Source organism: Oreochromis aureus, linkage group 15, assembly GCF_013358895.1.
Source record: "Oreochromis aureus strain Israel breed Guangdong linkage group 15, ZZ_aureus, whole genome shotgun sequence".
In the NCBI taxonomy this organism is placed as follows: Eukaryota; Metazoa; Chordata; class Actinopteri; order Cichliformes; family Cichlidae; genus Oreochromis; species Oreochromis aureus.
This window is the reverse complement of record NC_052956.1, coordinates 28,345,814-28,361,247: the sequence shown is the minus strand read 5'-3', so window position 1 is coordinate 28,361,247 and position 15,434 is coordinate 28,345,814. Positions and strand designations below refer to the sequence as shown.

The 15,434-nt window shown below is 37.9% G+C and overlaps 1 protein-coding gene across 3 annotated transcripts in view; it reads left to right on the top strand.

Moving 5' to 3' along the window:
- The window catches only part of opn5 (opsin 5), a 66,131-nt gene that overhangs the window by 20,986 nt on the left and 29,711 nt on the right, over window positions 1-15,434 (top strand). The gene's annotated exons all lie outside the window — the stretch shown is intronic.

The window sequence follows — 15,434 nt, the reverse complement described above, 5'->3', positions numbered from 1 at the left end:
CCTCTGTGTCTATAAATTTGTGTCATGTGAGTGGACCATTGGCACAACTATCCACTCTCATATGTGCTCGATTGCAGTATAACGATGAGTCGTCCCAGCTAGTAAATCTGCACTGTGTATTTTCTCCAGGTACACATATGAGAAATGAGGAGCCCAGCAACTGGAAAGTATGCAGACTGTAAATTGTATCATTTGCGTGTAATGTTAAAGGCTGGTCTCCTGGTCTTTTTTTCCCAAAGAATGTTTTCTTAATGTGAAGATGAGTGACTGCAATTTCTTAAGCCCAACAGAATATCAGATTACTGCCTTTTTTCTGAGAAAATCAAAGTCCTTCTGGAGACGCTTCAAGCAGGAAGAAGTACAAAAAGTCATTGTTGAGATCACACTTGGTCACAGTAAAAGTTGTGAACTGACATACTGTTTGTCCCTTCGTTTTTTTGATTATGTAACCATGTTTTCGCAGAAGTACAAATTCAGGTTTGTAAAGGAGGCCATTTGTGCTAAATGGGGTTCATTGTAAGCAGCAAACTAAAAGAATACATTTCAGACTTTGAGGTAAATGACGCAAGCAAATGAATTTTCTGAGAAAGCTGCTGCCCTTTGATTACTTTCAACATGTGATCCATTACCATGGAATCCTAACTTTTGAGTTATCTTCTGTTGTTTTGACTTTATTTAGCTGGACAATGAGTATATAATAATGTGAACTGTATTTTCTTTCCTATTTCCATTCTTATGGACTGGTGTAGACAGTATGAAAAAAAAAAAAAAATACATAACATTTTTTTTTTCAAATCTCTGCTATAATTTTTGCTGCAGTGTTCCCTAAATACAAATTGGTATGTTTCAATTAGTTTTCTAGAAACTACAATATATAACATAAGTCAGACGTTCCCAGTTACAAGGAAAGTGTAAGGTAGGAAGACTTCAGGACTAACGTGTGGCCCTGATGCTTAGTACTTTGCATTTGTTAAATGACCCATGTGTAGCTATTATGTTATTACCCTTTTACTGCTTTTTTTTTTTTTTTTTTTTAAACTTGCTCAGCTTCTACCAGAGGCCTGAGAGTTTAAGAGTTCTGTGCAGTATCCTAGCTGTTCGAAGCACTGTTTTGGAGAACTTTGCTTTGCAGGGGGTCTTGCTGGTCACACAAAATGACTTTAGTTGAAAATAACAAATAACAAGAACACTACAACACTATTATTTGTAATGAAAACCATTTCACTAAAATTCACATTTTGAGTGAAACGAATGTTGTTGTGTAATGTCAAATTTTGCAATGGGGGTAAATTGTATATGATCTAATTAACAGGCCACCAAATTAAAATGTCAGCAGAAGACTAGTTTAGTTGCTGATACACATTTTACTGCGGAAATCTTACATATCACACACACTGACTCATTTAATGACATGTCATTAAGTCACAGGTCTGACAAAAAAAATGTAGTCAGCTTATTAGTGTGCTTTAAAATGTGTTGTCTATAAACCTGAATATCACTGGCAGACAGGGTCTGCTCTCTGTGAAATATATATATGGCAGGCATCCATGAAAGGGTCTCTAGCATGAAGGGTTGGGCAGCACCAGGCCATGACTAGGGATGGGTATCGTTTAGGTTTTATCCGATACCGGTGCCAAACCGGTACTTTTGAAACGGTGCCGGTGCTTAAACGGTGCTTGAACCGGTGCTTAAAGAATGGAGAACACAAACTTTGTCCAAAAACCTCTCATGTTTAGCTGTTTTTTTTGTAAAAAGATAACAATGTTAGCCTTTTCTGCAGCTATAGGGCATATATAGTATCACTCTTGGCTAGAAGCAGTGCTTAAACAATGGAAAAAACACAAACTTTGTCCAAAAACCTCTCATGTTTAGCTGTTTTCCACTTTTTCTTTGGTCAGTTTAGCCTTTTTGGCCAGGGTGACGGGAGTATTTGCCATCAAACAAGAAGACAGCCGCATCTAACTACGACGGTGTTTCCTAGTTCACCTTACATGCATTCATTTAGTAACGTGGTTAGCCTACTCAACGTAAATTACACACGAACAACATTAAGCTACTCACCCAGAGAAGAACGGCTGCTGCTGCCATCATCATCCGTCATCATTTCTGCTACAGTGGCAGGGCTAGGGGCCAGGACTCTCCTCTTCGGGTTCTTGGGGGATGTTGCTAACTCCGGGTCCGATAACAGGCACCACACCTGCAGTAGATGTGCTCGGTCTTGCAGCAAGCTATCAAATACGGTGCATTTCTCGGCTTTTAAAAAAACGCTATGCGTCGCCAGGTGTTTCATCAGATTCGAGGTGTTCCCTCCTTTGCACAGTATCACCTTAAAGCACTTGTTGCAGGCTGCTGAGTTTGCATCTTTTGCTGTGAAGTACAGCCAGACTTTTGACCGCTTCGCCTTGGGTATTTTTAATCTGTAGCTCTGCTCTAAAAGAACGTATGTACCTGGGCCCGCCTACTATTCTTGGAAATGTAAAATGATTGGCTAGAATCCAAAGTGTATGACATCTCAGGAAAAAAAAGCACCGAAATAAATCACCGAAATGTGCGCTGCTTTTCGGCCTGGTTACTACCGTTTATGTCAGAACCGGTGCCATAATGGCACCAGATACCGGTACCCATCCCTAGCCACGACATGGCTACTGGTTGAAGACGCCAACTGCACCCCATGAGCGTCTGGCAGCACAAATGAACCACGTGCTAGTCAATGAGAGACCCACAGAATGGCTAACTGAAGTCCTCCCCAAGGACCCCCAGAAGGGACTGGGCCCACCAACTACCAGCCAATAACCTACCTCAGTACCGCATGGAAGCTCAGAGCAGCTAAGATGAACAGGCACATGGCTCAATACATGAGTGCGGCAAAGAAAGAAATAGCCCATAGCACAAGTCACCATCAAGTGTGGGATCTACCAAGGAGATGTGCAGTCCCCACTGGTGTTTTGATTTATTATTATTGACAAGATTGACTACAGATACCGACTACGGAATGGAGCAGTTGTCAGCCACTTCCAATACATTGATGACATTAAGCTGTATGCCAAGAGTGAATGACACATCGATTCACTGATCCACAGCACCACTATATACACACTACATTTATCCAATCCAAATGTCCAAATGACATTCCAATGTCATTGGACATTTGGATTGCAGAAGTGTAGTGGGTTGGTAACAAAGAGAGAAGTTAGTCACAACTGAGGGGATCGAACTACCAGAAGGCAACATTGCAGACATCAAGGGCAGCTAAAAGTACCTGGGGATCCCACAGGAAAATGGGAACAACGAAGAGGCTGCTAGAAAAGCTGCAACCACTAAGTACACCGAAATTTCTCATCCGTGGGATAATAAAGGTTTATTCTATTCTATTCTATTCTATTCTATTCTATTCTATTCTACCTGCAGAGGGTTAGGCAAGTCCCGAGGAGTCAGCTTGAACGGTAAGAACCAGATCCAGGCTATCAACACCTATGCCCTGCCCTGATCAGTTATGCTGCTGGGATAATAAGCTGGCCAAAGGAGGAGATAGAAGGCACTGACATCAAGACCGGGAAGCTCCTGATACCACATGGAGGGTTTCACCCCAAGTCAACCACCCTGATGCTGTATGCTAAGCAGAAGGAAGGAGGCATGGACTAGGGAGTGTCAGAACCATGGTCCAGGATGAGACATAGAATGAGAAACGAACATTGATAAGTACATCAGGAAAATAGCTCCATCCGACCTTGTGCTCAGTGAATACCTCAGGCAGCAGAAACCCAAGAAAGAAGAGCAAGAGGAGGAACTATCATGGAAGGATAGGCCCCTGCACGGTATGTACCACCGGGAGATAGAGGAAGTGGCTGACATCCAGAAATCCTACCAGTGGCTGGACAGAATACTAACAAACTTCTATCGATGCACCATTGAGAGTATTCTGACTGGCTGCATCACCACCTGGTACGGCAGCTGTAATGCTCTGGACCGCAAAGCTCTAGAGAGGGTGGTGAGATCTGCCGGCCATGCAGGATCTCTATAGATGGCGCTGCATGAGGAAGACACAGCGGATCCTCTCTGATCCCAGCCACCCCAGCCACAGACTTTTCATACGCCTGCTGTCCGGCAGGCGGTTCAGGAGCATTCAGACCCGCACTAGCAGGCACAGAGACAGTTTTTACCCACAAGCCATCAGGCCTTTGAACTGCTGACATTCTATACACACGATTACACACTCACTACAATTACAGGACTACACACTGTCACTTCAACAAATGCCACTTAAATGCTCATTGCACAAGTTATGCCCAACCTGTAAATACTCTTGCACAAACTGTAAATACCAACTTGTCTTAAATTCTCTAAATATTTAATACTTTTTTTCTCTGTTGTTGTTGTTGTTGTTGTTGTTGTTGTTGTTGTTGTTAATAATAATAATAATAATAATATGATATTAATAATAATAATAATAATAATAATAATATTATTATTAATATTATCATTACTGCTATTTTCTGTTATTTTCTTCTTAATATAACTGCACACTTTCTATATGCTCGTGTAAAGCTCAGGAGCATGAGCCAAAGAATTTCATTATGGGTAAATGTGGCTACACTGTTTATCTGTACATGACAATTAAACTTGAAACTTGAAACAATGATGCAACATGTGAAATAACACAAGAAAGTCTTTTCTGTGGCACCCAGATGAAGCAAGCAGCTATATGTGATATTGTGATCTGGTATCTGGAAGTTTTGAAACAGTCTTGCTTTGCATTATTATTTTTATTTTCTTGCTACATATTTCAAATATTAGTAATAACAACTCATATTTTATTTTTGCTTTGAGATTGAACAGGACTCATCTCACTTCAACATGTAACATGTGGTAGGTTTTGTGAAAGGGATTATTTGTACATTAGGAAAGTGCTTTTCTTAATCTGTCATGTACTACTCATTAGTGTAGTGGATATAAAAAGTACTGCAGACTTGTTCTTGTTTCTACTTTTTCTTGTTGTACTGTACCATACATTTTTGTTTCAGTGTCTAGTGGGATGAGCAGACACTTTCTATTAGACATATTAGAAGTACATGTTTGGGGGATGTTTTTGAACTATATTATGGGCGGTATGATTGCACTTCAAGTGTTTGTTTGTTTGTTTTTCTTATCAGATTTCACTGGCAATTCTACATTGCACTGATCATTAGATTTGAATTTGTAGCTCTCTCCTGATTGATGTAGATTGGGGGATTCAAAGTAACCACCCAGATTTGTTATGAGGTCATGAGACTTGCTTCTAGAAGTCTTTGCCTAAACCTAGCCGCTAGAAATTCGTAAGTGAATTTCGGCCTGACAACTACAGAACAAACCACAGTCTCCTCAGTAAAATTCCTGTCATCTACATGCTTTGAGTGCATATTGTCACCCGGGGGAAAGTGTCAAAAAAATGTTAAAGAAATAGAATATTGGCAACTGTTGTTGTTCTTTTAGCTTAATCCCTACTTTGGAAAATACAGACATTAGAATAGACAAAGAACTTCTTTGTAGTGAAGTGAAAAGGAAAGTTAAAAAAATTTGAAAACTACAGTATTGTTCTGTTCTTGTCCTGTCTTATTTTTGGACTGAAACCACAAAACTTCTAGAAGCAAGTCTCATTTGAGCCGCATAATATTTGAGCCGCATAATGAAGATGCACAGTCTATTAAGTATTAATGGGCATATCAACAGCACTAATAGCTGTAATTAAATTCTTGTACTACACATAATTACTTCTTTCTTAATTGCAGGTATTAAATGAGAATAACAGTAAGGATGTAATTAGACCCCAGAGAGTTAAACACAAAATTGTCAGACTAAAGTGTATGAGACTTAATTAGAAATTTAACATCTTCTAGTTTTGGGGGGAAATGCCTATTTATCATGTGGCTTAAAGTCCAGCTCTAACTTGAGACGTTAAAGAGAAAACATGGGATTACAGCAGGCTAGAACACCTTTGACTGTGAATGCTTATCTCTGGTATAGGCTATAAGTGAAATAAACTTCTCATCCCCCACTGTGTTTTTAGAGATGCACAATTAGTCCATCTGTGGTTTCCTATTAGCAATGTAATTACTTGAGTGTGAATTTAAATCTTTCAACCACCCACATCTTCCCTGTCCTGTTCTAAGCTAAGTTAATGAGGAAGAAACCTTGAAAAGTATTTGTCATCAACAGAGACAAATCTCAGAATTCGGATAACATGTTAACAATGCTTCAAAGACCAACTTATAGTCAAAGAAGTTTTAATACACAGAAAAGAGTTGTCCTTGCTTTGCAGCAGTGATAGCAGTTCAAACTGATGATTTCTTCAAACAATGACAGACTTACACACATGCTGCAAGGATGGGAAACTAATTTTCCAAAGAGGCCATATTAGAAACTAGGACTGGGGATGTCGTGAAGGGCTGCACGAGGAAGCTCACAATTCACTTCATCTTATGCCATGGCCCTCCACAACAGTCCCAGTTTCTCATGCAGCTCCTTGGGAAAATTAAGTGCTTACTCTTGTTTTTGTGAGATTTTCATTGTTTAAAAGCTGAAAATAGCAAAAGGGTAATGTGCACAGAAGCAGTTTGCACAGCCAGTGCCTGGAACTCCCCACAAAAAGGAAAATGTGTTCTGATAACATCAGCTGGAAGTCACATGAGGCCTTCAGGCTCACATATTTTCAATCACACCAGTGTCTGTAGATTTCACTGTACTCTTAATCTGCAAAACACATGCACATGATAAAAACATCCTCACCAATTTGACAACACATGTGTAGGATTTTAAAAGACATGGAAAGATGGAAAACAACCAGGCACAGAATGCCCTAATACATAGTGGAAACAAATAATGACATCAGTGCCAGCACAGAACACAGTTGCTAACACAAACCACAAGCCAAACCTGAAACACACGGCAAATATAGCCTGTTATCGGACAAAGTGAAGATAAAAATGGAGTGTAATAAGTTAATGTCTGTTTGCTCTCACTTTGGCTCATTTCCATGAAGTAGGAGATTTGATTTCCCCAAACCATTTACTAGAGGTAAATCTGTCTGCCTGAATCCAACAGTAAATTCAGAACTGTAAGAGCAAAATATATGTGTGAAACCTTAACTGAAAAGTAACCACTTGTAGTTTCTGAAAATGTTCCTGTTGAGCCTGTGGCTGAAACACAGCCAGACTATGATGTTTCTGGAACTAATTTCAGTTTGCTGTGCTCTTTAATGTCAGGAATGTGCAGGGTTTTTTTCTGTGTTTTGTTGTTTTTACACTTTTCAGCTTATGTGTTGCCAGCTTGATGGTTTTCCCCCATCTTTGTCTCTGTTGAACTGTCAGGGTTCAGATACTGCCGTCAGCTTGTCATGACATGATTTCGTTGAGGAAAAAGTAAAAAAACAGCTGCAAGGTGAAACTAAATGAGTAACGCATGTTTAGATACATTTTTGGAAATGTAAAAATTTCTTGTTCTTTATATGTCAGGCCCATGCTGATAGTGTTCACTTTGAGTTCTGCAGTGTTTGTAATTATATGTTGATGACATTAACATACATTACCCGAGTTTGTCTGTGGCTGTAAATTTTTTTAATTGCTAACTACGTGCTCTTGACAGACTCTGTCATTAAATGATAACAACTCACACAAACATAACTCCTCGTGAATAGAAGGAGCACTAACCACAAGGATGGTAACTAATAACAAAATGTGTAATCAAAGTTTATGTTGGCATTTATGTACTCCAAGTGACTTCAGGACCAAAGAGCTCTGGAGACTCTCTGACAGATTCTCCCAGGTATGTAACTTCAGCACCTTTAAAGGCTTTCTCGAACTGCATGTGCATGTGCACTGCCATTGCCAGTAGAAATACAATTAGCAAACTGGCTGCAACAAGGAGGAGGAAATTGTTATTGGAGCTGTGTGATTGTTGTGTGTTACTGTTTTTATAATGACAGAGTAGCAAGAAATGTTGTTAACCCTCTGAGGTCTAAGGCTACGTCCACACTAGCCCGGATAGATTTGAAAACGGCGTTTTCATCTGAAAACGCTCCGCATCCACACTAGCATTTTCAGTTGTTTTCAGAGTTGTGCATTTTCATCCACATTAAAACGGATGAAAATGCTTACGTTCCAGTCCTGCGCATGCGCAAAAGCGAGTGAGAATTAAAGAATTTGAAGAAAAGCTATCTGGAGCATGTACAAACTGATATTCATCTTTTTTAGGGCTGTCAAAATTGAGAGCAGTCAAAACAACCGCTGTATAATGCACTCCGCTATCTTTGTTTATTTGGTCACATGACTGCATCACATGACTAAAATACGTCATCGTTTTAGAAAGTCTGCGTTTTCATGTGTCCACACTGCGATGGGACAGCTGCGTTTTGAAATGTATGCGTTTTCGAGAGCGTTTTCAAAACGCTGCGTTTTCCTTGAGGAAACCGCCGTGTCAGTGTGGACGGGGGGGCCAAAACGGAGAGAAAACAATGCGTTATCGTTTGAAAACGCATTAGTGTGGACGTAGCCTAAGTCATTATCAGTGATGACCCCAACCCTTAGCTCTGAACCCTAACCTCTTGTTAAGTAGATTTCTTTTTAATGTAAATAGGTTTTTCACATTACTGTGAAGAGCCTGGAGATTAGTGTAAAAAAGGTAATCAGAATGGGAGGAGGAAGACCTTTGATGGATACTGGAGCTGTGTTGGAGCAGCTCTTTGCACTCACAGTCAGAGTGAACTTGTACTTTCTTGCAATCCTATTTCTGTTTATTCTTTTTCTATTAATTCTTTGCTCTGTGTGTCAATGCCTCAGATACCAGTTTGAAATAGCGCAGTGAAAATGTTGCTGTATTTCTTCAATAACATAATCAAGTCTGAATGTCACTGTTGCTCCATTATGCCATGATTTAGTTACTTTAGTGGTTTGGAGTTAACTGGTACTTAGACACCAACATCCACACTGATCTAGATCAGTCACTGTACAATTAAGTCACTCAGAAGTTCCTCTTACAGTGGAGGTAGTACTACAGTAGTACTACAAATTACCCAAAAACTGGTTTTAAAACCTTTGATATTCCATAGTTCAGTGCTAAAACACAAAATAAGGAGATCCCTCCTTATAGGGATTTATAGGGTTATAGGAGCTGTGAGTTTGATATGTCGTCCATGTACCATATTCAGAAAATATGATAATTTTCCATTTTCTTTTAAATTTGCCTTTAATGTGGCATGTCAAGTGTTGGCTGTGTGACAGGCAGGTTGTGGACCCAAATGCACCACTTGGGAAACCGGTATGACTCAAAATATCAGTTTAAGTGCTATCATTCACAAAAAATACAGGAAAACCAGATTATACACAGGGCAGCGACTCAGAATATCAGTAAACTGTGGGAACAGAGAACAAGGAAACACAACCACGAGGGATGACATGACAAAAGACAAGGAGAGACCTAGACAATATTCTTACACTCACAAGATAGCAAGAGGAAAGGGAGTGGGTGGGAGCACAGCTGAGGATACTTAATATAATGACTCAAAGGGAAGTAAAACAAAAGAAAAAGAGACAAAAAGACTGTTAAAGACAGAGATTGAAGACACAGAAGTCAAGGAGTTAAATATAAACCAAACCATTACCATTAACAGAACTAGGTGAGTTCTGCTCTGAAACCAGTCAATATAAACATTTTAAAAAAACATAAGAAAAATACCGAATGATTCTCAAAATCAAAAGATTAATAATTTACTGATAAACTCAGAACCCTGAGTCCAAGACCCAGGGACCCTGACACAGCAACTTTTTTGGAGACTGTACATAAATCATATGGCAATGTTATTATTTCAGTGGTCTTTGCTCAGTTATGTCATTGTGTCTTCATCGACTGCACATTGGACTGTTTGACTAAACTAATAAACCAGCCAACCAATATTCATGTTATAGGACATGCACATAGTTTCCATTTTAACTAATTTTCTGGAAACTATTTTAGAGCATAATGCTACATATTGATAGGAAACCTATCGGCTTTACTGTAGTGCCTCATGTATCAATAGTAATTAAGAATGGAAGAAAGGAGGAAGTGAGAACTACAAAGACAATCTGGGGTCAACAAAATATTTGACTTAACAAGTAGGGTCCCCGTTTAACCAATGATAGTTAGATAACCTTAACCACATGATTATTATTGAAACTTTGAAGACGAAGGTCCTCTTTTCATAAACCTATTTCTTCTCACAGATGCTGTCTGCCTTATCTTTGTATTCTGCAGCTTATAATAGTAGATACTCATTTGTTTTTGTAGACTTTAATCTAGTTTGTGTAACAGACCCGGACACTACTTCATCTTGGAGATAAATTTTTTCAACACAAGAATTAGATAATATTTTTTACCTGGCATTGATGAGTTACTGTATATGCTTGTAAATTCAGTAAGACAGGTGGCCTAATTTGATTTTCATCTCACTTTCAATGTGACTGAGATACCGGCGAATAGAGCGGCTTAATGTATGATGACAGAAACAGATGGACAGAGCTAAAGGCAGCGTGGGGGAGTCCTGTTCTGTTTGTTGTGGTTTTCCATTGTTCCTTTCAATCTTGTGGGAATGCTCTTACAGGCCCTTCTTGGCACTCTGTCTTTGCTGTTATATTTATTCCTGGTGCTGTGCATCATATGAGTACATGGAAATGTGGACATATACACTCTCCTCATTGTGCTATTTATTAAATTATTTTTCCTTCAGTGCCCTTATAAATAAACCCTCATAAATGAATCTGGTTTATTCAGCAGTGAACAGAATGTGTGTGCAAGACAAACATGCTGAATAGGAAGCAGCTGACGGGGTGGCTGCTTTATCCCACACAATCTCTGCCATTTCAGTGGGGAGATAGAGTGTTACTAGACTCTGGCTTCTGCATGTCTTTGACACTTCTTCTGATTCACTATTTTCATTAATTATAAAATTAATAAAAATAGTGAGTTAATATCTGTTTGTGAATCTTTTTCATTTGATTAAAATAGTGGAGCTTTTAAGTGGAGGAGTAGATTTGCATTATGACAATGTATTCAGGCCTGTTTGATATTAAGAAAATGACAGCTTTCTTTTTCTTTTTTTTCTTTTTACTTTTTTTTTTAAATTAGATTTTCATAAATTAAACACACACACACACACACACACACACACACACACACACACACACACACACACACACACACACACACACGCACACACACGCACACACACGCACACACACACACACACCAAGAACTGGCAAAAAGAAAAAAACAGAATGAGGTCATGGAGGAGGTTCCCCAAAATTTTTTCATAAAAGAAAAAAAGTTTCAACGCCATTTTCCCCACCATTTTTCTCCAATTTTTAACAATGTTAATAAACTAGGTGCTTATATGTCAGTCTTTCTGGAACCAGACCTTAGTTATGAATTTTTTGCTGAATGCCAGCAGGGTCTTTAAAAGGTATTTGTCCGTGGGACAAATTCATCTGGAAAGTATCCAATTATCCAGAAGGCATGTAAAACCTTAAGGAATATTATTACCTAAACTATAAATATAATGTTTGATACTAAGGTTGTCAGAATACTAGAATTTTAAATTTGCTACCAATGCAGGAAAGTTCTTGATATGCATACCATTTTTGGTACCACAGAGAGGATTTTGACTCCGTTCTGCAACAACAGAAGTGACAAATTCATATCTCGAAAGTTAACTTGTTAATTTTCAACCAGTTCACCCCAATTATACTTAACAAATTAAGTGTTTAAGATTAAATTGAGAGGTTGTATTCATTTTACAAATCATTTAGATTATTTCATTGCTTTAAAGTACAGCGGTGGTGTCTGTTGTTGTGTGTTAGCTGGAGAAGGCAAAGATGCAAAGAGTTTTCAGTTTTAACTTCTGAGTATCAGGTTTTTTTTTTAACTATAATTGATGCTTATTTCCAAAGAAGTTCACTGGAGATGCAAATCCAGAATATGTGACTATGATCTTCCAGCATTTATCCACATTCTAGCCAGCTGAGTTGGAGTTGATTTAAATTTCTGTTTAACAACAGCTATATAGTAATGGCTATAGCTATATAAATAAGTTTGAATTGAACTGAATTAAAATACAGACATTGATTTTGATACAAAATGCTTGCTTTTGTTTTTGTAATACAGAGCAGGCTCAGGTTATCACATAATGAAGATAATTATGTATTACGATAAAATAAGGGTCTATGTCATGGTTTATTCTTTCAAAACCAAGCCCGTTTGTGCCAAGGTCAGTGCAGAGGTATTGGCAGAATAAGTATGTCTTGTAGTGAACTTTAAATGATTGGTATAATATGGTATTTTTTGTTGACAGCAAATCTTTTTGAGAAACAACTTCATAACATCTAAGCCAAGAACTCTATGGAGCACATACGGTTATATCAAGAACTTTATAAAAAACATTTTTTGGTAAGTGAAACAAATATTACTTTGTGCCAGAATGATAGGATAATATGGATAAGGAAAGAAACATCTAATGAAATGGGCTGGAGGTAGAACAGGTCGTCTGCTAATTGAAGGTTGGTGGTTTGATCCCAGCTTAGTCTGACGTGATTAACTGAATCTACACTTGACTGATTAATTTTGGAATCCAGAGTTTAGACAGGCAAAACTACAGAAACCATATTGTTCTTCAAATACTTATGGACCTGAGTTTACATTGATTGTATCTAACTGTATTTACTCTGGATGAACTCTTGCTGCCTGTGTTTTCTAAGAAGGAAACAAACCCTCTGGGTCAAAATAATCCTCGTAAAACATATTTTCTCCTGTTAAAGTTTTCTTTGACATTAGTTTTTATGTGTTTCATATTTATTGTTACAATTTCCAGAATAGTTGAACAGCCTGCACAAACAAGATTTTGTAGTGATGAATAGAGTACATAGAGTTAATGACTGCCTCTAGGCTAATGACACCATCAGCCTTCTTTAATAGTTAAAAAATATTCGAAAGACTTTTGGATTTGATTGTTCTGTCGGATTTTTATGACAACCCAGGCAATCATATTAGTGTTTATTGATAAGTTAAAGTGACTTATTTCTAGCAGACTATAATAGAAGCTCAGTTGGATACATGATTAGAGTTGGTTGAGATATTACGTGCAGTTTCCACATGTCTGCATTTGAATGAATCAAAGACACCCTATGCAGTTTTGAAATACAGAGAAAAACTATTTTGGATATGTATGAAAGAAAAAATATCAGTATTGAGATTTTTGTGATAGTGTCACATGGGGCATTAAACTTTAGCAGTTTTGAGGGGGTTGTGACACTGATTCTCAAGTCAAAAACAGCATCTTCATAACTTGTGTTTGTGTTCTTACTTTAAAAAAACCCAGTTAACAGTAATTTAAATAAATCCACTGTAGATTGAGCCACTGTATCCCTTTGCAATTTACTACAAATTTGAAGGCGCATTTAATGTTAATTTTTAAATAGGGAGAGAAGGAACTCACAACATTGTCCTGAAACTGGTGTTAATTTTGAAACCTTTTTATCATTCTCTTATAAAGTTGTCATGGCTAATGTGTTAGCTTTACAGGACTTGCTTGTTAAATTTTTAGCTTTAAGGTTTCATTTTATTTTTTCTACATCTTCATGAGTCATTGTTTGGTTTGCTTGTCTGACGTCTTTAACTGTTATGTTTTAGCTTCACACACTTTATAAAGTTGGGATATGTTCACTTTGTAGCATAGTGATATGTAGTGCAATTTTTGTGCAATGTTTGGTTATGCATTAGGCACTGGCCAGAAGCTTGTTCACTCATAGCAGATTATGATTACCGAAATAAAGCTGCCGTTTTATAGATATGCATGTGTTGGTAAAAGATGTGTGGAAGAAGAAAAATGTTTTCCTCTTATCACTCGCCACTTGACAAACTGAATTAGGGCAGAATTTGAGAGGATTTTGGAAAATCCAAAGCATAAGAGATCAAAAACAAGTCAATTTCTTTATTTTCAAGGTTTGAAACGAAGGAAGAAAACTGCCTTTTGGGAATCAGTTATGTGCTGCAACCATGGAAGTAATTCTTCTGGAGTTATTTACACAAATCATCAGAACTGACATTCTGACTATACCCTAATTATAAAAATCTTTATAATTATAAAGCTGCATTTGGCTTATCTTATTTAACTTTATCTACATGTTCCTGTTTCATCTTGTGATATTATCCATATCATTGGGAAAATTTTGTACAAGACATAGATAGTGAAGAAAGTACTGAGTGTCTCTGTCAACGAGTGAGAGAGAGTAATGTGTTCTGAGTTCCCAACTCATTTCCTGTAGCTGTATCATCACTGGTCGATTTGAAACACAGCAGATTGAAATGACCCTCAGACCACTGGGAAATACCCCAATGCCTTTGAGACGCTGTTTTATTTTTAAATCTAAAATAAAAATACCTATGCATGCAAACTGCTTCTACAAACATTTGTGAAAGAATGGGTGGCTCTCAGGAGCTCAGTGAATTCCAGCGCAGTACCGTGATAGGTTGCCACCTAAAAATTTCTTTGCTACTAAAATTTGAAAAGTCAGCTGTTAGTTCTATAACTCTAAGCTTCATGTGGCCTTCAGATTAGCTCAAGGACAGTGTGCTTATGGCTGAGTTTACTGCTATAGTATTTCACCATCGTCTGAGATCAGTTTTAATGCTGTTATTTCAGGGGGAATTGAATGTTACGTTGTGACATAGTTTGTGAGGAATAAAAGAATGGATTATCATGCCTTCTATTAATAGACGAACATATGTCTTTACACTTGGCATCCAAAGCCATGAATAAAATGGAACTGAAATTATGTAACATAAGAGCGTCCCTGTACTGGTGGCTGTATGCAGCATGCCCACATTCATTACCTTCCCAGCTGCTTTTAGCAGAAGTAGCAGACAGAAAATTCGTCTCATCACCAAAACACAGGGAGAACTGGGGGCTTCCCACGATGCATTGAGTGTTTCTTCCTTTTACCTTGAATTGAACTAAAATATTTGATATTAACCATAAAGAGTGTTGGCGGTGCCGGATCCAATTTTAAAGCACATGTCAGTGTAGATGTGTTTAGTAGATGCATTTAAGTCTAAATAAATGAGTCCATAATTCTTCAATATTTAAATCCAAACAGTGAGCCAGCTTTTTGGACTTTTTCAGTTTCATATTACAGAAAATCGAAAATTTAAGCAAGAGGGAATAACATTTCTCAGGAGAGAACTTAGCCTGTCCTGCTGCTCTGAACATGTTGAAATAATGAACATGAACACTCTGTTTTAGGTCTGATTTTAGGCACTAAAACTAGGAACAACAAACTCATTGTTTGAGTCTCAGTGTTCCTGTTGAAAATCATACTCACAAACTAACTTGTGGGGTAACTAACAAGCTAGTTTAGTTAGCCGTTTATGAAACA